The following is a 25,405-nucleotide window of genomic DNA, read 5'->3' as shown; positions in this document are numbered from 1 at the left end:
CAAATAGGTTGATATGCTCTTGATCACTGCTACAAGGTTCTCTTTTTCTTGCACGGGGACACCTTTAATTTCCACATTGTTACGTCGGCTGTACTGTTGTAGCTCTGTTAGCTCTTTTCTTGTTTCCTTTAGCTCAGTCGTGAGCCTGCTGAAGTCATTCTTGATTGCCCTGTTTTCCGTTCTGACGATTGCAATTTCATTTTTCAAGTCACCGATTTCCGATTTAAATTCCTCAAATTGCTTATTAATGAATTCCATTGCTTTTTTGAGTGGTTTGAGCTCTTTTTCAATTAGCTTAGGCAGCTCTTTCTTTAGTGCAGCATGCTTATGCTCAATTGACTGTCTTATCGGTTGTATCTCTACTTCAATTATTGCCTTTAAATCTTCCTTCAGTTGGTCATTTTTAGCATCAAGTCGAGCACTCAAGTCCGCTAGTGCTACGTTAAGTTCCTTGACGGTTGTGGGAGTTTTGTTACTCATATCTCTGGCAGGAAAAAAAAAAACGCGGAGCAGTCAAAAAAACGCGGAGCAGTCCAGGCAACACTAATTCTTAGGTTTTAGGCGTGAAACAAACGTAGCTTGTACGCACCTGCAGATACAGAAGAGACGATTAGTTGTTGCGCGACCCAGCGGCTGCCTGGACTGCTCCGAACAAAAAAAAATTATCAAGGCGCCGCGAATCTTCCTACATACATAGCAAAGGAATCGAGGGGTAGTAGGTGCGCGTTGCTGTGCGGTGAAAGCAGCGGCCACGCCCTTTCTGCAGTTATGCCTCCTCCGTCCGAACGGGACCGCCGGAGCAACACCGCCACGCGCCCCGATCCAGGCGGCCGTGGCTCTAGATCAATAACTTCACGTGGTATCGGTAGATGGCGGTGGTGTACCGCACGCTAACCTCCGGCCAAAAACATTTTCTCTCCGTTTCTACGGCGACGCGTTTTGTTATGTCTCGCAACTACACGCACGTTTTCAGCGCTTCGGGATGCAGTCTATCCGATGTTGCAGCTAACTGAAGAGTGCTGAGTGCATGGTCATCGTAGTAACGAGGACAGTGTGTCATTAGGAAAGACGTTGGTGAGGCGCCCCATTCAAGTAAGCATTGCGCCTTCTTTAGCGATGTGAAACGCTGTGCATGAAACGATCAAGAGACAACCAAATATAACTCTAACATTGCACGTTGTCTTTTGAAGCCCATCTACAGGACGCGTGTGTTTGTAAAACAATAAGGATATTTTTACTGCATTTTCAAGCCGAGGAAGTTATTTTTTGTACTTCCAATCAGACGCATGGCTGCGTGGCAGAACATCTGCATGCCTGGCAAACGACTTGGGCACTATTCTCACTGGGACCTCTAGGTTTTTATTATTTATTTTATTACATCTGTCTGGATTGTCCAGTCACAAAAACGATGATTATTTTTGGCTCTCAACCAACGACGAAGACGCCGGAATTTCTGCGAAACCAGCTCTTTAATGCTATTGCTGTAACATACACGCACCACCATCGTCATCATCATCATCATCAGCCTGATGACGCCCACTGCAGGGCAAAGGCCTCTCTTATAATCCCCCGATCTTGTGATTTTTGTCGCTACGTTTTACCTGTGAACTTTCTAATCTCATCGGCCCAGCTAACTATCTGTCTCCCCTTCGTGCGTTTGCCTTCTCTGGGGATTCAGTCAGTTACCCTTAATGACCAGCGGCTATCCTGCCTACGTGCTACGTGGCCGGCCCATGTCCAATTCTTCTTCTTGATTTCAACTATGATATCCCTAACCCTGGTTTGTTCCCTGACACGCTCTGCTCTTTTATTCTCTCTTTAGGTTACACCTTTCATCTTCCTTTCCGTCGCTTCCCGCGTCGTCCTCAATTTAAGATGAACTCTCTTTCTGAGCCTGCAGGTTTCTGCTCCATAGATAAGTAATGGCAAGATGCAGCTACTATATACCTTGCTCTTGAGGGTTAGTGGCAAATTACCATTCATCGTTTGAGGGAGTTTGCGAAATGTGATCTACCCCATCCATATTCTTCTAGTTATTTCGCTTTCATGGTCCGGCTCCGCGGTTACCGCCTGTCCTAAGTAGATAGATTATCTTAACTTCCAGCGCCTCTCTACCTATCGCTAAGTGCTGTTTTCTGCATATTACTTTAGTTTTGTGCATACTGTTTTCAGCCCTACTTGTCTGCTTTCCGTGCGCGGTTCAGTAATCATGAACTTTAATTCGTTTCCTGAGTTACTCATCAAGACAACATCATCAGCGAATCGCAGGTTACTAAAAGTATTCTGCATTAAATACAAATACACCTATACCATATTTTAAGTGCCCGTTAACGATCGTCAAGTAGCCAAAAATGATCCGCTGTGCCCAGGAAAGGTGTACTTCAAGATATTTAGGTTTCAGAATACCAAACTCTACTTCTTTTTGTGCAAAGCACGTTGCAGATATTCTTCGTGAAAAGATATCGCAAAAGAAATAAGTCTTATGAGTTTCTACAAAGCGACATTTATTCACCCGATGCCTACAGCCTCTCGAAGTACGATCAGGCGGCCGTAGTTATTTAGCTTTTTGCTTGCTTGGTTGAACGAGCCAATTGCTTTATAGAATATTGCCAAAAAAAAAAAACTTCTGAGAGTTGGTGGTAATTTATTCTTGACGTCTTGGAGCTTTCAATATACGAGTACCTAGGGTCATCTGTCCGCCAACCTCGTCTACGTAGGGCTGTAACTTGTGAAACATGCTAGAGCAAGTTTGAAATTGGTTTGAAAATATCTGAATCGCTTGTTTTTCGGTGCACCATGTCGTCCGTGAAAATATTCGAATGTCTTCTTTTCGTTTTTTTGTACACCGTGTCCTCTGTCACTATATCTAGCATAATTAAAAAAACAACATGCTAAGTATGAGACCGCACCGACTAATATGTTGTTGTGGCTCGCACACCCGCACCTCTGGCGCGGCTCTAAGGAAGTAGCAACTCTAAATCATAGCGTTTCCGTCATATGATCTATATAATGCTACGGCTCGACGTTCAGGCGGTTATCAGCGACCACGTAGAAGGCCACAGGCATGGCATAAGGGTTGGCTGCCGCCATGACAGAAAGAAAGAGAGACGCATTTTACGCCTAACGCTTCACATGAAGCCATAAGCAGCAACTTTGGCAGACAGCAAAAGAAGGTGGCCAAGGAAGAAAAATGGTATATCTCTGACAGAAAATGATAGAACATAAAAAACATGCGAAAGACGAGAGAAAGATTAGCCCTAATATTACTATCGGTTGTACTTAACATTGTGGTCAATGAAGTAGCAAGCAGGTTTCCGTTCAGCCGCCCCGCCTCGGTGGTCTAGTGGCTAAGGTACTCGGCTGCTGACCCGCAGGACGCGGGATCAAATCCCGGCTGCGGCGGCTGCATTTCCGATGGAGGCGGAAATGTTGTAGGCCCGTGTACTCAGATATGGGTGCACGTTAAAGAACCCCAGGTGGTCGAAATTTCCGGAGCCCTCCACTACGGCGTCTCTCATAATCATATGGTGGTTTTGGGACGTTAAATTCAACATATCAATCAATCAGGTTTCCGTTCAGCTAGCATACAGCCTTGAATCCTGCTTCTAAAGTTATGATGTTGCTCTATTCTTTGCGTTGCCTTTGTAGACCACTGTGGGCTCGCGTACTGCGAGCTCCAGGCAGGGGTGCGCCGTCCTCGTTCGTGCGTCTCGTCTATCATGAACTTATTTCAGGAGCGCTTACCAAGGGTAGATTTGAGACAGACGAGCGTGGCAAAACAAACCCACTTTATACGAAAGTCGGATGTCGCAAATACACAAAATTCGCGTTCAAGCTCTCATTAACACTGAAATATATACTATCAATAACAATTCCCGAGCATGGGCAAACCCAAACAGGTTGTACCCCCGTTCCAATCCATTGCTAGCCTTAGTCATTGGTGGTAAGCCAATATGGCGTCAAAAATGGAATGTCCGTACAGCTTGTCGCATAGCGACTCGTTGCCCCTTGCTATGTCAACGGCAAGGCGAGTCGTGTCGTCGACGTCTTCGCCAAGTTCCTACCGTCGTCGTCCTCTTTCACCGAGTGAGCCACTCGTCCTCATTGCCGAATGGGTCCAGTCTTTGTCGTATCCTCTGACACAGCTAGGCTGCACCAAACTCATCAATGGTGTCTTGACTGTGGCGCAGGCCGCATACGTTATGCATCGAAGCGGAGATGAAGTCCACGCAGGAACTGCTCTAACAGGTTGCGGCCAGTCCGGACAGCCTCACTTGATCTTTCCGATATTGACGGCCACTCGACGAGCCTCTTCGCCGACAGACTAAGAACCGGGTGATTCTACTGCTTCCGTCACGGTAACGACGCTCGTTTCCCACGCCTACGGAGCTCGGCGTCCAAACACCCAGTTCTAGCTCATCCTTTGCGATTTTAAATGCGAAGCATTTCTTAGCGAACTACGGCGAGTTTGAGCGTATCTATCTATCTATCTATCTATCTATCTATCTATCTATCTATCTATCTATCTATCTATCTATCTATCTATCTATCTATCTATCTATCTATCTATCTGTCTATCTATCTATCTATCTATCTATCTATCTATCTATCTATCTATCTAGCCCCCTACAACATTTAGCTTTCCTGTCCATTTCGAATCGATACTAAACTTGGTATATCATAACATGACTACATTAGGAACATAATTGAATAGTCATAACATAAAAAGTATGACATGAATGTTGTTATTTACGTTTCATGGTCCTGCAGATATTGCGGTGGTTTTGCTCACATGGCATGTTGCAAAACTGGTATGGTATGGCAAGATTGCATTGCGAACACAAGCGACAGACCCTGACAAGCGTGTCATGTATCATGACATGCGTGTCATGTAACAACATGACTACTTGCCATGCTCATAATGCGTTCGTGGCCGTTCCGCTAGTGTCACATATACCAAATTTGGTATTACAGTACGTGAATGAATGACGAAGGTATGTGACAGGTGCATACATGATAATTGTGAGATGCGTGTCATGTAACAGCATGACTACATGCCACGCTCATGATGTGCTGGAAGCCGTTTCAATAGCTTCACTTATACCAAATTTGGTATTATGGGACGAGAATGGATAGCGAAGGTATGACACTGGTGCAAACATGATAAAAATGGGATGCGTGTTATGTAACAACATTACTGCATGCAACGCTCATGATGCGCTTGCGGCCGTTCCGCTAGCTTCACATGTACCACACTCGGTATTACGCGACGCGAACGGGCGACATAGGTAAATGACACATCTAAACATGATAATCATGACATGGGTGTCATGTAAAACCTTGAATACATGCCACGCTCATGATGCGCTCGCGGCCATTTCAATAGCTTCACTTGTGCCAAATTTGGTATTATGCGACGGAAATAGATGGCGGAGGTATGGGACTGGTGCAAACATAGTAATCATGAGATGCGTGTCTGGTAAGAACATGACTACAAGCCACAGTCAAGGCGCCATCACAATTCAACGTGACGCGATGCACATGCTCACCGGCATTCATTTCGACATGTCACACCGGCGTTGCCATGTCAGGCCCCGGTCCTGCTATATGTACACCAAAGGCGCGCGCCGCGCTGCGTTGCTTTGACGCATGAGCGTTTTAGCGCGTCCGGCGTCTCTTAGTCACGAAAAGAGGAAGACGCAGTGTTGTCCGGGCAACGCATCAGCGGGAAATGCAGGATGTTGCATTTCGCTCCGGTTGCCATTGGGCCGCGCCAACGGACGCTGGTCGCACCTGGCGTCAGACTAGAGAGTGCTTGCGTTTTGCTAACGAAGCGTCACTGCGCTCAGCGTGCACATGCGTACACGCTAAATTGGAGTATATTGGACCCTTTATCATGCGCTCGCGGGGTTTGTGCTATAGCTCAACATATACCAAATTTGGTGTTACGTGACGCCAGTGGTTGACAAAATATATGACTGGTGCAAACATGATAATCTGGACACGCGCATCATGTAAGAACATGGCTAAATACCATGCTAATAGCGTCATCGCGGCTGTTTTGCCAGCTCCACATATGCTAAGTATGGTATCACGTGACGTGAATAAATGACGAAGGTTAACGACACATCCAAACATAATAATCATGACACGGAAGTCATGTACGGTATAATTTACCTTCACCTCGTAACGTTGGCCTGATTCTAAAGTGACATATCAACCTTTCTTATTCGTGCTTCACATATCATCGAATCCCACAGTACGAGGGATCTGCCAATTTTTCTTCTCAGCCCGGGTCGCGTTCCACGAGCCTTTCTCGGACCAATCTCTTGCGTCTACATGGCTGGTGCGCGTGCTCTCGGGAGCCTCTCCTCGTGCACCGTCACTGTGCTTCCGCGTTCAGCACGCGCCTCGTGCTTCTCCTTTACTCATCACATTGTCGCACTCTGTATACGGTTCATATTGCTGAGCACGAAGGGACGGCGAGCGCGCAACGTGGAAGAACCTAGGCGACGCTTTGCAAATGGGTTGGTTTATTATTCAGTACACAGATATTACTCAATCAAACTATGTTCCCATTGTAAGTGGCATAATTATAAAAGACACCAATTAGCTAATTCAAGTTACCTAACAGATTTATTAGTAGTTGCGAACGGCGCACTTATACACTAATCGAACAAACAATTGACAAATGTAACGGGTTGTTAAAGAGGTAGGAGTTTACTCGACGAAGGAGAGCTTTATTGAGCGCAAGGGCTAACTGAACGCAAGCCTGCGATCGCAGCAAGTCTTTTTTCTTTTCTATACTCGAGCTCCATGCCCACTGCCCTCGTTAAAATCACCCCCGGCTGATGAGGGAGCCATCCTGGCAACCTAAGGACAGGTGTACACAGAAGGGTCATGGTATGGCTTGAGCCGAGAGATGTGTACGATTTATTTTCCCCGACGGCGCTTGTCCGGAGAAGTATCCAGCGGCTCGACAAGGTAGTTGACAGGGAATGTTTGGCCTACAACTCGATAAGGGCCATGGTACCTGGACGAAAGCTTGTGGGAGAGTCCTGGAGGAGTAGAAGGAATCCATAACCACACCAGTGAGTTCGGAGCAAGCCTTATATGCGTGGTTGACGCGTCGTGGCAATGTTTTTGGCGCGTCTGGTCATGTGACGTGAACGCACGAGCAAGCTTCCGACATTCTTCAGCGTGTGCTGCTGCTCGAGAAACGGTAGTCATCTGTGAAGGGTCCGGTCGATAAGGAAGAATGGTATCCATTGTTGATGATGGCTCGCGTCCATAAAGAAGGAAGAAAGGCGAAAATCCAGAGGTGCTTTGCGTTGCAGTGTTGTAAGAATATGTCACAAAAGGGAGTATGCTATCCCAATTTGACTGGTCGGATGAAGCGTACTTGGCCAGCATATCCCCAAGTGTACGATTAAAACGCTCTGTCATCCCATTAGTTTGCGGGTGATAGGCTGTGGTAGTGCGGTGTATGATGCGATACTCGCTCAACAATGCTTTGATGGCATCGGAGAGAAAAACGCGGCCACGGTCGCTTAGTAACTCCCGAGGTGCTTCATGCCTTAAAACCAGGTTTTGCAGTAGAAAACACGCAACGTCTTTTGCGGTAGCAGAAGGTAATGCAGCTGTTTCAGCGTACCGCGTTAGGCGGTCGATAGCGACAATGACCCAGCGGTTGCTACTCGATTCCGACACGATCGAAAGCTCGTGCTGGACATGGCAACGGCTACAAGGGCCCTGTGGCATGTTGAGTGGGCATTTTGTGTCTTGGGACGTAAGGCAAGACCTTACGTAACGGCGAACGAAACGGTACATACCGCGCCAGTAGTACCGCAGCTGCAAGCGGGTGTATGTTTTTAACACACAAGCGTGGCCACATTGCGGGTCATCGTGGATCGTGGCACAGATGTCAGAGCGCAGATGTCGGGAGATGACGAGCAACCACTTACGGCCGATCGAGCTGTAGTTTCGGCGGTAAAGCAGGTTATCCCGAATAGCGAAGTGTCCTGCTTGACGGCGAAGCGTCCTGGAAACTGGAGCGGGCGTCCGGGTTGAGAGAAAGTCCAAAAGAGAGGAACTCCAAGCATCTTTGCGTTGCTCGGAAGGCATGTCCGAAATGCTGATGGCCAAGGCAGCACTAGTGGAGATAGGCGAGCCGACAGGCTCTGAAGCCAATGGCGAACGTGACAGGGCATCGGCGTCGGAATGCTTCCGGCCAGAACGGTAGATAACACGGATACCGAACTCCGGCAACCGCAATGCCCAACGAGCGAGCCGACCATTAGGATCTTTTAGTGAAGATAACCAGCAAAGCGCATGGTGGTCTGTTACAATATCAAACGGACGTCCATATAAATAAAGCCGAAATTTTCCGATTGCCCAAATAATGGCGAGGCACTCCTTTTCAGTTACACTGTAATTCTTCTCGGCTTTACTGAGGGTGCGGCTGGCATAGGCAACGACGTACTTGTCAAAGTCCTCCTTGCATTGGGCCAGTATGGCCCCTAGTCCGACACCACTAGCGTACGTATGAAGCTCCATTGGAGCAGACGGATCGAAATGTCGGAGTATGGGAGGCGTGGTGAGGAGCCGTCAGAGTTCCTGAAATGCATCATCACACGCCTGTGACCACGCTGACAAATCAGAACTTCCGGCAAGAAGATTGGTCAAGAAGGCGATAATGGAGGCGAAATTGCGGACGTAGCGCCGGAAGTAAGAACATAGGCCGATGAAGCTTCGAAGCTCTTTGATGGTGTTGGGCTTTCGGAACGCCGCGACTGCATTAAGTTTCGTAGGGTCCGGGAGAATGCCGTCCTTAGAAACCACATGGGCGAGAATTACAAGCTTGCGAGCGCCGAAGTGGCATTTCGTCAAGTTAAGTTGAAGTCTCGCCGTGGAAAGGCACGTAAGAACTTGCTCGAGGCGGCTGAGGTGGGTCACAAAGTCGCTTCAAAATACCACAATGTCATCCAAATAACAGAGGCACGTTTTCCATTTCAGACCTCGCAAGACGGTATCCATCATCCTTTAGAAAGTGGCAGGCGCATTGCAGAGGCCAAAGGGCATAACGGTGAATTCATATAGTCCATACGGTGTTACAAAAGCTGTCTTCGGGCGGTCACCCTCTGCCATGGGAACCTGCCAGTAGCCGGAGCGTAAATCTAATGAAAAAAAGAACTCTGCTTCTTGTAGGCAGTCCAAAGCATCATCGATTCGCGGCAGAGGTGATACGTCTTTGTGCGTTATCTTGTTGAGTCGGCGGTAGTCAACGCAGAACCGGATGGATCCGTCTTTTTTTCTTGACGAGAACAACCGGTGAAGCCCAGGGACTGTTGGAGGGCTCGATGATGCCACGTTTCAACATGTCGTCCACTTGTTCGTCGATGACACGGCGTTCAGCAGATGACACACGGTACAGACGCTGCCTTAGCGGGGCTTGTTGACCGGTGTCAATACGGTGAACGACCACAGAGGTTCGGCTTAAGCCTGACTGGTCACGATTGAATGAAAAACGAAAGCGGAGAAGAAGATTTATAATCTCTTCGCGCTGAGTTGGTGCGAGCTCAGAGTCGATGGCATTCAAAAATACGTCCAGAGCATCATTAGGCGCGTTGGTAGGAGTGACAGCACAAATTGGGAGCGAAACCATAGAAACGGGTGTAGTAGCCGGAAGAATGCACTCGTAAGGTTCGTAGCTTCCCAGGCATTCTGCACGTAGTAGGGATGACGGGCTGTCCGAGGGATTGCACACATAAATGGCAGTGTGACCATTGCGAAAAATGACGACGGCAAACGGAAGCATGATATTTCGACGGCACGCAGATTAGACCGATGGCATAAACAACACAGGCGATTTCAGAGGGGAGGCACATGACACCGAGACAACAACAGCTGAGAAAGACGCAATGTCAACGTCAGAAGCAGCAAACACTCTACACGAAAACACATCGTCGGGGACATAGCACGGCAGAATTTGACGAAAGAAAGTCCCAACCAAGGATAACGTCATGCGAAGAACGGAATAACACTATAAATGTGACGACGTACATCGCACCTTGAATGACGACTCGTGCAGTGCACAAAGCTGAAGGCTGAATATGATGGGACGTAGCTCTCTGCAAAGATAGGTCGATAAGTTGTGTGGTCACTTTCTTCAAGTTTCGGCACAATTTCTCGCTAATTACAGATACGGCAGCTCCAGTGTCAACAAGTCCATGCACCTTAATGCCATCAATATAGAGTTCGATTTCGTTCGGGGGACAGCGGTTAGGTCTTGAAATTTTCGCTGCCACCGCAGTTCTTGCCTCGAGAACTGCGCCCGTCAGTTTTCCTCTCGCGGTGGGCTGTTGCAACGTAACATTGGAGAAATAGATCGACGACGAGGAGAAGGTGAACGGCTTGCGCCGGATGGTCGGTGACCGGGACGTACGTCTAGAGGTGAATCGGCAGGAACGGGATATCGCGGCTGAGTGGGCATGGTGGGCATGTAATATGAGGCCCCTGCAATGTCGTGAGAAGGGATGCTGCGACGACGGCAGTGACGAGCTACGTGGCCTGGGATGCCACATGAAAAACATATCGGCCGATTATCCGGAGTGCGCCATTGGCTGACGATAGGGGCACTGTTCGCTGAATAAGTTACCGTAAATGGTTGTGCAGGCGGCGGCGTCATATAAACGTTCTGGCCTGCTTCATATACAGCCGGAGACGGGACGGTCAGCGAGCGGGAAGGTGGCGTCGACGAATAAACGTGGTGAGTAGCTTCGTAGATGGCCGGAGACGCTGGCGCACGTGGCCGAGCAACTGCGGCTGCATACGTTAGTGGTGCGGTAACAGTTGGTGGAGCCTGAGCTGGCGGCAATGCTTCGGCAACTTGCGATTGAATGACCTGGCGAAGCGAAGGCGACAAAAGTGCCATCGGCTCGGTAGTTCTTGTGATTATAGATAACTGCCGGGCGACCTCCTCGCGTATGAATTGCTTTATGACTGGCATCAACGCAGAGTGGTCGGTGGTGTCATGGCGATAGTCGAGGGATGAGATGTCCGCGGTGTCTTGAGCAGCGCAACGTGTAGAAGCGCGCTGCCTACGCAGCTCATCATAGCTTTGGCAGAGCTGAATCACCTCGGCGACCGTCTGGGGACTCTTCGCAGCCAGCATTTGGAATGCACCGTCGTCGATTCCTTTCATGATGTTCTTGATCTTGCCTGCCTCGTCCAGAGTCGAATCGACGAGCTTGCAGAGAAATAGCACATCTTCGATGTAGCTCGTGAAAGTTTCATTTGCTCTCTGTACTCTGCCCCGCAAGCGCTGTTCAGCACGAAGGCGGCGGACAGCGGGACGGCCAAAGAGTTCCGCGAGGGTTTTCGCCAATTCCGACCAGGTACTGAAATCACTTTGATGATTTCTGTACCATAGTTTTGCCACGTCGGTCAGGTAAAAACTCACATTTGTGAGCTTATCGGCTGCGTTCCACTTATTGACGGCGCTCACCAGTTCATACTCGGCAATCCAGTTGTCCACATCTTGGTCCTCTGTGCCACCAAGTATGGGGGGGGGGTCGCGCTGCCGGAGAGCGTCAGCGCAGAAGACAGGCACAGGTGCGAGATCTGGAGTAGCAGCATGAGATGGCCTCGGATCAGTCATTGTTGGAGGTCGTTGGAGTGTGCGGCTGCGAAGTTCTAGGGTGAGGACCAGATGTACGCCGGCACTTCCGCCACTTGAAACGGGTTGTTGAACAAGCAGGAGTTGACTCGGCGAAGGAGAGCTTTATTTAGCGCAAGGGCTAACTGAACGCAAGCCTGCGATCACAGCAAGTCTTCTTTCTTTTATATATTCGAGCTCCATGCTCACTGCCCTCGTTACACAAAGAACCTTTTTCGAAGCGCCGACCTACCCTTCGGCCAGCGCTTCCGCCATTGCGCACACCAGAGCATGCAAAATAAGCAGATTAGACATTGCAAAAGTTGATAGGAACATACGGTGCACGATCGCAAGGCGCTGCCTTGGAACTTTGAGACCATGGAGAGAAGCACGTGCCCGCCGGGTCCGTGACGCGACGACGTAACCACTGGCCGGCGGAGAACAAAGAAATCGCCGCCGACCATAAAGGCCAAAACGCATGCACACCTTCCAAAATCTCGTCTCCCCGAACCCTGTTTCGCCCGTGTGGGGCGAGCGTGAGCAATGCCCGAATCATGCCAGAATAAACCAATGGTTCAACTTTCAGGGGTAGGCATGACAGCCAAGTGACGGCGATTTGTGACCAGCCGCCATCCGTTCCGTCGGGTGGAGAGTGATGCGAGAACTCTTCGAGGGAAAATGACATCGGGTGACTGGTGCGGACGCCTGGATTCCCACAAAGTCTACGCTATCTTCCTAAATCGTGTCTGTCTAAATGCTGGAGCACGTATACACGTCATACAGTTTATATGACCTCTGACGTGTTTATTTGGTTTAGTAAGCATTGCATATAATTTCAAATTACCTCAAGAAATAATTTAACAGGCGCCAGGTCTTAAATTTTCCACCCCCTAGTAGGTGGGAAATAATGTTGTTTTGGAGGCGGGAGTGGTTATAATGTCAGACTCCAATTAGAAAGATTCATGTCACATGATGGAAAGAAAATATGTTTCGTATGGAGAATATGAAGACTCTGGGTAATGAGCATGTTCTTTCATTTCGAATATACTTAGAAAAACGTCAGCTTATACATGTTGCGCTCTGTTGTGCAGGGGACCCAAGCAGGTGTTTGGCGAGCTGCATGCAGTCCGCAGAAAAACTCAGCTCGGAACGCTGTGACCAGCTTCATCACAATGTTATGTCCATGAGCTGCATAGTCGCGAATGACTTTTCATGCTTTGAAACATGAGCATGGTTCGCGCAACTAAACCTCTGCATTTCAATACTGATGTCCAGATTTCCCCATGTATGGAGAACATTATCTATATGTTTCTGCAATCCTGACGTGGACTGCCCTTCAGGAATGACCACTATGTGAGATGTGGGGAGACCTTTCATTTGATAACGTTAGTTCACATTTTCTGTCAACAGCCATCGGCCGCTCCAACATTCTCCACTGTCACGGTCCATGCGGAAGTCAAAATTTTGCGTCTCTGGCCTTTATTTCAGACGACTTTAACCTTGGTTTGCACATTTCAAACTACTTCAATCTTACAAGCGCTGTAGGAATGAAAAGCGATGAAACGTCCGACAAGCGTGGCCGTTACGGTGCCTACGCCACTATGAGTGTACATAAACGAGATATATAAATTACCGCTGCGGATCAGGACGTGCAGGGGTGCCATCTTGAGCAAGAGAGAGTGGGGGCTCATATAAAGAGCGCCGTCCTATTGACACATTAGTGCATGTGAGAACAGGATGGTCTTCACAATGAAAAAAAAAATCACAGCATATTCATGGAGTGAATGATGATGAGTGGGGTGAAGCATTCTGTTCATAAATAATAATAATATTAATAATAATAATAATAATATTAACAATGACGTTTTAATTTTCATTAATAATTTGATGAAGGACAGCGGCAGCTTTACAAAGGCCCATAGCCACCTTTTAGCACGACAGCAGTGGCAAGCAGTCAGCATTGTGAACTAAAAACAACCAAACATAAATAAAAATAAATAAAAAATATAAAATATCAAGTCCAAATTACAAAAAAAATTGCAACTATGATAATAATACAACTGCAAAGAAATCTTGAAAACTAAACATGTGTACATCGCGCAACTGAGTCAGTGTATAGTGTAAGAAATCTATGCCAACTTTCACGTATTTGTTAAGTAACGTAGGAATTATGTAGGATAACTTTTTTATTTTCCATGTATTTTTATTTCGTGTTTCAAACAAAAAATATGTCGTCTTTCTTTCAATTTACACCTGATTGCCAATGCTGACTTGAAGTTGTAAAGAAGATGTACTTGTAGTATTCCAGCCAGTCAAACAGTTCGTGTGTGTGTGCATCATATGGCAGGTTGAAAATGATTCTAATACACTTCTTTTGCATCAGGTACAGTTTTTGCTAGTTTGTGTAAGTTGTAGTCCCCCATGATAGGTAAAATGTGAATAGAAAATTGACTTATAAAGTAAGAGTTTTACCTTGTATGGTAGAACAGTTTTGCCACTGTAGACCATACCCGCTACGCGAGTTAACTGACCCAGGACACTGTAAATTTGTTAGTTGAAAAGCATATTGCTCAAAATTGTAATTTAAAAAAATTTTATATTGTTTACTAGCTCAATATAAGTATCGCCATACTTGCGATGTTTGTTTTCATTAAAAGGTTTATTCTTAGGTCGAAATAGTACCGCCTTTGTTTTACTAGTGTTTATGTTTAAAGTATTACAGCATGACCAGAGCTTTGGTTTCACAAGAAACTGGTTCATTTTTCCTCAAGCGCGATAGTATTTTCAGCTAAAACAAACATGCTGACATTATCGGCATATAAGACGCATTTAGCATCTGGATAAATACGAGTGAAATAATTTATGTAGGCTATAAAAAGAAGGGGTCCGAGAATGCTTCCTTGAGGTACACCCTTAGTAATGGGCTACAGCTCTGAGAATTTTTCATCTATTTCAACCACCTGTTCGCGATATTTATAGTAACTTTTTATTAGGTCTAGCGCATGACCACGAATTCCTTAGCATTGTAACTTTTCAAACAACGTGGAATGCGAAATGTTGTCAAAGGCCTTACTAAAACCAACAAACCTACCGAAAAAGGCACGTTTGTTTTCAAATTCTGATAGTGAGAACTCGTTTTATTCTAATAATGCCATTTCCATAGATCAATGCCATTTCCGTAGATCGTGAACCGAAACTAGTTGTGAAAGCACGTTGTGCTTTCCTAAGAATTGGTCTGTCCGCGCGACCATCCATGTGTACAATCATGCATCCGTCCGTCTGTCTGTGCGTCCGTCCATCCATGAGACCATCCATGCGTCTATCCGTCTGCTCGTGCGTCCATCTGTCTGCACGTCCGTCTATCTGTCCGCACGTCCGTCCATCTGTCCGTCCGTATTCTAGTCTGTCCGTCCGCCCGTGCGTCCATCTAGTGAACACCGCCATTTCGCATCCCCTGTGGCACAAAACCACTCCGCGCGTCCGTCCCTAAATCCGTCCGTTCATCTGCTAGTGTGTCTGTCCGTCCGTCCATTCGTACCTACATGCGTCTGAACGCTCCAAGTACCGCCATCTTCCATCTCGCATCTCCTGTGGCACGTACTGCTTTAGAGCAGGTATGTGCCAATGGTGGCTACGTATGACAACAACAGAGGAAGTACAGACCCGCACTCAAAGGAGCTTCGCCCCTAAACATTACGCCATGTTCTGCTAAAAAAACTATGCGTACATGCGAGGCAGCGAGCGCTAACGTTTACACTGGCGGCGACGTTGTTGCGGGCGCCAGGGGCGTAGCCAGAAATTTTTTTCGAGGGGGAGGGGGGCTCACACCAACCCTACTGGACTTGGGGGGGGGGGGCACATACATAAACTTTTCATTGTGACATGACTATCGGCGGTAGTTTGAGCAGATTGCGTACATGTATATCAAAGTCATGACTCAAGAGACTCCCCGCCCCCCTTCCCCGCGCGTATATGCTTGAGAAGAGATTATAAGTAAAAGTGAAGTAAAAGCAGTAAAATACAGCACATGACAAGTTCAGTGCCTGTTTGGAACAACGGCCTCTCGTCGCATGATTTATTGGACTAGTTTTCGAAAACGCATCGTGGCGGCGACTTACCCAATCGGAGAAGACATTGTTAATCGTTAATCTCTGCCCCGCCGTGGTGGTCTAGTGGCTAAGGTACTCGGCTGCTTAAACGCAGGTCGCGGGTTCGAATCCCGGCTGCGGCGGCTGCATTTCCGATGGAGGCGGAAATGTTGTAGGCCCGTGTGCTCAGATTTGGGTGCACGTTGAAGAACCCCAGGTGGTCGAAATTTCCGGAGCCCTCCACAACGGCGTCTCTCATTATCATATGGTGGTTTTGAGACGTTAAACCCAGCATATCAGTCATCAATGGTTAATCTCTGCTCAGCGTAGGTGGTGTAGTCCTCGAGGTCAAAGTGCATTTCACATGCCAAGGACGGCTCCGCTTACAACGTGGATTGAGAGTGACTGCCTGCCCATAGAGTAACATACTTACATAAAGAGCGGACACTCCCGTAGGGGCCTCCGGCTAATCTACTGCGCCTCTCCCAGCGCCACGAAAGGTTGGTCTAACCGGATAATGCCTTCAGCATAAATAAAATAACAAAATTTTTATCTTTCCAACGCTGGGATAACCCGTACCCTCATGCTCCCAAATCGAGTGTTTTCACCACGAGGCTACTCACACATGCTTCCGCGAAGGGAATGCATGTACAGCACATCTAAACTGCATGAATGTATCTCTTTGTGTAAAACAAATGCAGAAAGACAACAGTTTCCAGTCATACTTTACTATTTTATGTTGTGATGCATTAAATGTCCTCAGCGGGACATGATGTAGAGCAAATATAGAAAATTGCACAAGTTGATAAAATTTCTTCTTTGCAGAAAATTGATGCCAAAGTTGGGCATTAATTGTCCTCCTGAAGAGGCTAATACATGTCTTAAAAAAGAAAATGAATAAAACATTTACTTGCGACCGAGAAAAATGTGTTGGTGAGTGGGCTCCTTGGGGAGGGAAACCAGCAAAGGTACAGAGGAAATTTTTACAGCTTCCCACCAACCGTGAAGGCTTGAGCCTCCTAGACATACCAACATTCACGAGAGCGCTCGCTGCAAAAACAACACAGAATCTCTTCGATGACAGCAACTACTCCGGGTACAGGCTCTTTATGTACTGGAGCAGTAAACTAAAAGGTAGTTTCACGGCCAATCCGTACATCGAACCAAGAGCGGAAATTCTGCTTACGTTTTACACAGCTGGCAGTGGCTTAAAACGAACACTGGAATCAATAGGTTCATGCAGTCTGGAAGATGTTTCATCGCAGGAAATAAGTGAAATGGTGAAAAGTAGCACACTGAGCAAAGAAGAAGAAACAGCTTCCTGCACGAAAAAATGAAAATGATGGCGTTGAAATCGCGTACCTAACCAGGTGCGCGAATCTGACTGGTTGAAAAGATGGAAGGCATTGCCTACGCGTGACCGGTTAGAACATTGGGGAGTCGTTTCAAATGACTGCTGTCCAAACTGCGGCGAAAGAGAGACGACCGAACATGCTCTGTTTCAGTGCTCGGTGGGAAGGGGCATCTGGCACATGGTACAACGCCTGTTTGGCTTTTGAACGGTGCGCATGGGAACAGAACATGGGCTGTTTGCAAGACTGGTCTTTACAGTAACCTTATACGTACTGTGGCGGCGACGCTGTTTAGCGGAAGTATGGCACAAGCCGCATAGAGGCGCCTATCCCGCGCTGCGAAAATACGGCTGATTGTGTGGAATTACCTAGATCAGCAGCTGGAAACGCTCGGCGAAGAAGCCTTTCTTCGACAATGGCACACACATTTCTTCGAAGTAAGAGAGGAACAGCTGAGATTTTGTCCCGTACTACCCATTCATCCATTCTAGTACGCATGCATAGGTGTTATCCTGTAAAATGTGATTAACTTGATTCGTTTTAATTTTTCTTTGACTTTTAACATTTGGATACCCAGAGGGCAAATAGATTTTGGTGCTCATTTGTAAGATGTATACACAATTTTTACTCGTTTTCGATGTTTCGTTTGTGTGCGTACAAGTCAAGTGTACAATAAACTTCCATTTACCTCTCCTTCTGTCCGGGATCCTATTAGCAAGGGCCGCTGTCCTGGATCGTCTCACGAGGGCCTCTTGGGTCTTCGGATCCGAGCTGGACAGAGCTGCCTCCCACCCTAAAATGTTGTGCTGTGCTCTGCGTTGTAAAAATGGATTGTGTGGGCATTCCCATACCATGTGGCACAGGGTGGCTGTTTTAGTGACAGAGAACCTGCACTGTGGTGCTTATGTGCCGGGATCTATTTTGGACAGTATTTATGGATTGGGGTAAGACAAGGGCTGCAGGCAACGCCACGCTACCTGAGATTCTTTACTTAGCTTTGGCCCCGGGAGCAGAAGTTTCCGTCTTTCAAGTCTTTGATGTTCTAGAATATCTATGTATGTTAGGGACGGGTCAATGCGCATAGTCGAGGGTACTGCTGATATGCCGGGGTCGGAGGTCCGATAGAGTAATTCTCAGGCTGAGGCATGGGCGAGCTCATTGCCTCTAACTCCACTGTGGCCGGTTATTCATATCAGCTGCTTCCATTCACCCTCTGAGCGTGAGGACGAGAGTTGTTTAAGAAGTCGATGCGCAATGGGGCCAATGTAGCCTTTACAAAAATTTCGGTAGGCTGCTTTTGAATCTGTTAGAACGACAGTGGACCTTGGGTTTCGTAGGGCGAGGGTGATTCCTGCTTCTTGCATACTAGTGTCTGTGTCCTGGGCTGATATACAATCAACCTGTTTTCCACAATGAATGACGCTTGCTGTATATTTGCCGTTCACAAGTCCAGCTGCGTCGACAAAGAAGACGCCCTCAGTATCTGAGAAGTTGTCATGAACTTTTGCCCGTGCCCGACGTCGATGTTTGTGGAACTGAGGATGCATGTTGCGTGGAAGTGGTTTGATGATGAAGTCCTGCCTCCATTCATGTGGGATACGTTGTTTTCCCCTTCTCTTAATGGGAGCTTCGATGCTAAGTTCTGATAGTGTTTTCAGTGCCGTTTTAGGGACGGCAAGGCGCATGACTTGATTCGTGTGGTGTGCATGGAATAGTTCTTGTACGGTATTGTGGAGCCCCATTTGAAGCAGTCGTTTCGTTAGGGTCCACGGGGGAAAATTCAGACCTTTCTTGAGAGTCACACGTATGACTCTGTCTATATAGTGCTTGTCTGCTTTCAAGACCCTCACGTAAGGAAAGCTATAGGTTATGCGGCTCATAATAAATGCCTGCATGAGACGCATTACGCCGGGTATTTTCATCCCTTGTCGTCGGTTAGCCACCCGACTAATCAAGCAAGACATTTGTAGGCAGGACGTTTTTAGTTTATGTAAAGCAAATGAGTTGTTACCCCGATTATCGAACTGGGCCCCCAGAATTTAGAAGGTTTAAAACTCTTTAATTGCATTCCATTGAGTTGTACGTTGAGGGATGTATTGTCAGATGCCTTATTTCTATATACTAGGATTTCTGATTTGGTGGGGGAGCACTGCAGACTACTCTTGCGTCCTATCTTTTGTACCATGGAGGCAGCCTGTTTGAAGGCATCTTCAATCTGACCCAGGTTACCAGACTGGCTCCAGATTGGGACGTCATCAGCATATATAACATGACGTACTTGAGAAATTTCTTATAGGGCCTCCGGGAGGCGCATAAGGGCGAGTAAAAGTGAGGATGGGTACGCCATCTATCGGTTGGTGAGACCTCTCTTGCTGTGCCGCGAATAGGCTCCATTGGCCACTTCTAATATAGTATATTTCTCTTTAGCCCGCCTATGGGAATCAACTTTCTCTTTGCTTCCACTGCAGAGAAGCTGGGCATCTGTATCGATGTACTGTACTGGTCTTGCCGACAAATTAGACTACGGGGATTTTCGACGAACTAACTGCCACCCGGTTCGGTCAGCGGCCTTCTGAAATTGAAGAGTATGTGGCTCAGCAGCGCGCAAGTTCATCATTCTTGCACCAGTCACGCTACCCGTCACCGCGGTGAATTTCTCCTAATCGCCGTACTTATTCGAGCATAGTACATGGTTGGTCACCCAGTCCATGCCGAGAAAACTAACGACAGCGACTTTCGGGGGCGAGGTCGCCCATACTGGACAAGCTCCAGGCCTCCTGTCAACGCTTCCGCAAGCTGACGATTCCCCGACGATAACGACACCAGCTGGTATTGCAAAGGCTTCATTATACATTCCAGTGCAGCTCGAAGGCCGCGAAGTCAGTGCTTTAGTGAACACGGGTGCAGATTTTTCTATAATAAGTGAAAAACAGGCTGCTCTCCTGAAGAAAGTGACGGTGCCTTGGAACCTCAAGCCCATTCGTACTGCTGGCGGGCACACCGTCACGCCAATCTGCGTTTGCACAGCATGAATACAGATTCGTGGTTCTACCTTTCTTGTCAGCTTGAGCGTTCTCCGTCAGTGTTCGAGTGACCTGATCATCGGCCTTAGCTTGCTGAGGGAGCACGATTCTGTCATGGACATTCGACAACGCCTCGTCACGTTCTCAAGAAAAAGTGCCACATCAGAGCATGATCCCAGCTACAATCGAGTATGTCTGCGTGTGATTGACGATGCTGCGATGATACCACCGCGCTCAAAGAATATTGTTCAAGTAGCGTGTAACCAATCAGCACACAGTGAAATTATGGCAGAGAGTAATCGATCCCTACTATTTTCCCCAGGTGTCTGCATAGCACGAAGCCTATTAAGCCTAATATAGTAATACGCGAGTCGTTTTATCAAGGCAACTCAAGACAGCAACATGACTTCGACGTCACCGTCATCGAAGAGGCACTGCTGCATTTCCGGTCCGGATGTGCTACGTCAGTCGCAACCAACGCTATAAGAGCTGGACCATTCCTCAGCATCGACAGTGGGCGCGGCGAAAGCACTGGGAACATGTGGCTCACGGCTTTTCGTTTCTTCATCGTACAGGCGTTGCTGAATTCTGCTGCTGGGGCCTTATCATCGATTCCCACCGCCGAGTCGTTTTATCAAGGCAACTTAAGACAGCAACATGACTTCGACGTCACCATCATCAAAGAGGCGCTGCTGCATTTCCGGTCCGAATGTGCTACGTCAGTCGCAACCAACTCTATAAGAGCTGGACCATTCCTCAGCATCGACAGTGAGCGCGGCGAAAGCACTGGGAACATGTGGCTCACGCCTTTTCGTTTCTTCATCGTACAGGTTAAATATGAATGTTCAATACGTAGTGACGACAGATTTCTTGTTATTCTGCCGTGCCCACGCACCTGCTTTCTTATTGCGCATGAGTGCTACTGTTCATGCAAAACTATTCTCTGTGGGGACGTGGAATCAAATCCTGGTCCTACTGTTGAACAAATGTTTTAGGCAATCCTGGATGGACAGTGGGAAATCAAGGCAGAGATAGCCGATTTAAAAACTCCTCTTGAAGGTACTGAAAAAACGATCGAGAGTTTTAGTGTGCGCCTAAATGCACTTGAAGCTAATGTTAACGAAACCCGTGGAAAACTAACCACTACCGTTGAAACTGTTCAAGAGGCCGTTGAAACCCAGAGCGCGAAGTTCATTGACCTAGAAAACTACACCCGCAGATCGAATTTGATAATTTTTGGTATTGCTGATTCGCAGGATGAAACTGAATCTGATTTGCGACGTAAGGTTATTGATGAATTGTTTGGGAATAAGTTAGGTGTGAATTGCTCTTCTGTCGCTCGTATTCACAGGCTTGGATGCAATAAAGATAACAGGCCGATAATTCTATATTTCCAAGACTACAGGGAAAAACAGGCTATCTGGAAAAACGTTTCAAAACTTAAGGGCTCCAAGATTAGTATTGAAAACGACTACTGTGCGGAAACGCGTTGGAAACGTAAATTGCTTTGGCAGTCAGCTAAGGCAGATAAAGATGCCGGTAAAGATGTATTTCTTGTTGAAGAGAGGCTCCGTATTGGTACCGACCTTTTTAGTTGGAACGACTCTTCAAATACCCGTCAATGGCTGTCAAAGGTTAAAAAGCACCCCGCTAAGGCATAGCAATTCCCAACGTTCCAGCTTCGCTTGATATCTTTTAACGCTAGGAGCCTAGCTTACAAAATCGATAAGCTTGAAATTCTTCTTCTTTTATATGACCCACATATTTGCGTCATTACTGAGACCTGGCTACATGGTCTGATAAGTGACAACGAAATTGTGCCGCCTGGATATCAAGTTTTTAGTCGGTATAGAGGCTCTCGTGGTGGGGGCGTGGCGGTTATTGTAAAAGATTTCGTTGACGCCTGTCTCGCCGATCAAATTGCTGATCATGAAAGCATATTTTTGAAAATATCGCTTGACCATGTTACCTTCTTTCTTTGTGCTTTTTACCGTACACCCAATGCAGATGATATGTTTTTGATGAAATTATATGATCGACTTCTAGGTTTATGTGGGAAACACGTCTTGCTAACAGGTGATTTTAACTTGCCATCTATTGTTTGAGATAATTTAAGCTATGGCTGCTCTCCTTCGGGTGACTCAATTCTTGACATGTTTTTGCTCAACCTCAACCAAGCGGTGGATGTCTGTACTCGAGGCGGGTCAATTTTGGATTTACTCTTTCTAAGTGAAATATTTTCTGATGGCTATGTTGCAATCGAACCGGGCGTTTCTGATCATAAACTGATTTTTTTTACTTGGAATAAGGCTTTACATCATGCTAAAAATACCCAGTCTGCCACACTTATAAAGGAATTTACTAGGGCGAATGATGTAGCTATAATTGACCACCTTGAAACGCATATCGGATCCTTGTTACACAGTGTTGAGATCTCTTGGCAATCGTTTGTTAGAACCATACGTCATTGTGTTGAAAATTTTGTACCATGTCGAAAAACTTATAAGCATCGTGCAAACCCTTGGATTAGCCGAGAAATATACCACATGAAGCGTAAAATTAAAAGGTTTCGCAAGAAGCATGTGCCAATGACACCCCAGCTTAAAGTACTGAAAGACAAACTACAAACAAGCTTGGCACAAGCAAGAAACACTTTTTATAGTAATATGCTGACTGAATTTCTTCAGAATAGCCCTCAAAAATTTTGGAGGTATTTAGGCGAGTCTAAGACAGGGAGTAGTAAAATGAAGGTTAATGGTGTAATAATAACGGACGCTCCTACTATTGCTGAACATTTTAATGCATACTTCCAGAGCGTTTTTTCTCAAACCGATGATTGTGAACTTGAGAATTCATTCGTTGACTCAGACAATGACCTATTAGTGACGCAAGAAGGCGTTTTGCACATGCTATTACAACTTGATCCCAAAAAACCTCCGGGGCCTGACGGCATTCCTAATGCTTTTTTTAACCGCTACGCTTAATACTTATTGGAGTTCCTAACTGGACTTTTTAATCTTTCAATTGATACGGGAGAAATACCGGCTGATTGGGGTATAGCACGTGTGAAACCAATTCACAAAAAAGGTGACCCCTTATAATTTGAGAATTACCGCCCTATTTCTATTACGAGCAGTTGTTGCAAGCTTCTTGAGCACGTTATTGCTAATTACGTCTATGAATTTCTCAGTGAACACAATGTACTATCAAAGCATCAGCATGGCTTTAGAAGGGGGTTATCTACTGTTACCTAGTTAGTTACAACTGTCCATGAATTTTCACGTGTGCTTGATGTTTCTGGGCAAACTGATGTACTGTTTTTAGATCTTTGTAAAGCCTTTGATAAAGTGCCACACGGGAAATTGTTACACAAATTACAGCGTATTGGACTACCTACGAAAATTGTTCTGTGGATTCAGGCTTATCTTCAAGATAGACGTCAGTATGTAGTGATTGGTAATTCTTCATCGACTGTTCTTCGTGTGTCCTCTGGGGTCCCACAGGGAAGTGTGCTAGGGCCACTTTTGTTTTTAATTTATGTTAATGACTTAGCTTCTCTAATTCCTGAAAATGTGTCTGTGCGTTTGTTCGCGGATGATTGCGTCATTTTTAAGCAAATTTCCTCACCGTGTGATCATGTGGCTTTTCAAGATGCTCTTATCGCTATCGATAACTGGTGTCAGAACGGGGGCATGCAGTTAAACACAAACAAAACTGTGCTTCTGCGCATCACCAGGAAGCTAAGCCCTAGTCAATTCCACTATACTCTAAGAGGCACTAACATAAATAATGTAGACAAATATAAGTACTTGGGCGTCACACTCTCAAGCAAATTAACTTGGTCGACCCACATAACTGACATTACCACTTCTGCATTACGTAAGCTATGGTTTCTAAAAAGAAAACTAGCATCTGCACCCTTGCGTACTAAAATTCTAGCCTATAATGCCTGTGTTCGTTCTAAGCTTGAGTATGCTTCTATTATCTGGGATCCGCATACCAAGAAAGATATTATGAATCTGGAACGTATTAACAGAAAGGCTGTAAGGTTTATTTTTGCAAATATCGTAGGTTTGATTCCCCGACCACCTTAATGCAATTAAACGACATTTCTACTTTAGAAGCTCAGAGAAAGTTCAGTCGTCTTTCCTTTCTTTACAATTGTTTGTGTCGTATTGTAAAAATTGGTCTTCCTGACTGTGTTAAACCGCTCTCAGTACGACGTACTCGACATGGTCATGAACATGCTCTAACCCCAATTTTTGCCCGATCAAATGCTTTTAAATATAGTTTTTTTTCCTAGAACTGTCGATGACTGGAATTGTTTGCCGTGTGACATCTTTCATTCTAATAAGTTTCTTGGGGACCTTGAGCGTCACCTTCTTTCTTAACCTTTTGTTTCTTTTGTATTGTTGCCTGTTGTTTTCTACAATTACGTTTTGATGTATCCACTCCTGCTTGGGCCAGCACATTGACCTGCAGTATTGTGAAATAATAATAATAATAATTAAACCTCCGAGCTGGCCACTGCGAGGTACTTGTTATAAAATTCAGCTACGAGCGCTGACATCTTTTTCCTAGTTCTGTCATCACCTATGCCTACCCAGTAACCAATGTTACTGATTGTTTTGCTTCCGAGGTAACCGATAATGCTGAAGCTCCTCTCCGAGGTGTCGACTTAAATCCAACGCTTTCTGACAAAAACATTCGAAGGATGAACGACCTGTTGATAGAATTTCCCACTTATTTTGCACGTTCATCGAGAATTCATCAAACATCGATTAACAAACACCGTATTATCACGTACGGCGACGCGCACTTTATACGGCAACAGCCTTAACGCGTTTCACCAACCGAACGACGCGCGATTCAAAGGCAAGTGAAAGAAGTCCATCAAGACAGTGTAATACAGCCATCAATCAGCTCATGGTCATCGCCAGTGGTTCTTGTAAAGAAGAAGGATGGTACACTTCTCTTTTGTGTTGATTATATGAAGCTGAATAACGTAACAAAGAAAAACGTGTACCCGTTGCCTCGAGTGGACGATGCTCCTGGGAGGCTGAGGCGAGCAAAGTTCTTTTCCTCAATCGACCTCAAAAGTGGTTACTGGCCAATTGAAGACGATGAACGTGACCACGAAAAAAAACGGCTTTTGTAACTCTTGATGATCTGTATGAATTCTGAGTGCTCTCTCATTCCCATTCCCATTCGGCTTATGTTCCGCGCCAGCCACAACCCAACGAGGGATGAATACCCTTCTCGCTGACCTCAAGTGGAAAGGTTGCC

At 46.3% G+C, this 25,405-nt stretch overlaps 1 protein-coding gene across 3 annotated transcripts in view; it reads left to right on the top strand.

Moving 5' to 3' along the window:
- Positions 1 to 955: 955 nt before the first annotated feature.
- Positions 956 to 25,405, top strand: part of B9d1 (B9 domain-containing protein 1) — a 146,879-nt gene continuing 122,429 nt past the window's right edge. For all 3 annotated transcript variants that reach the window (XR_012885117.1, XM_075869888.1, XM_075869889.1), the window contains exon 1: positions 956 to 1,092. The gene's annotated coding sequence lies outside the window, so the exon portion shown is untranslated. The remainder of the gene's footprint in view (positions 1,093 to 25,405) is intronic.

The sequence above is a fragment of the Rhipicephalus microplus genome, chromosome 7 (genome assembly GCF_043290135.1).
Source record: "Rhipicephalus microplus isolate Deutch F79 chromosome 7, USDA_Rmic, whole genome shotgun sequence".
In the NCBI taxonomy this organism is placed as follows: Eukaryota; Metazoa; Arthropoda; class Arachnida; order Ixodida; family Ixodidae; genus Rhipicephalus; species Rhipicephalus microplus.
The sequence above is the reverse complement of the archived record's forward strand: the minus strand, read 5'-3'. Positions and strand labels throughout refer to the sequence as shown.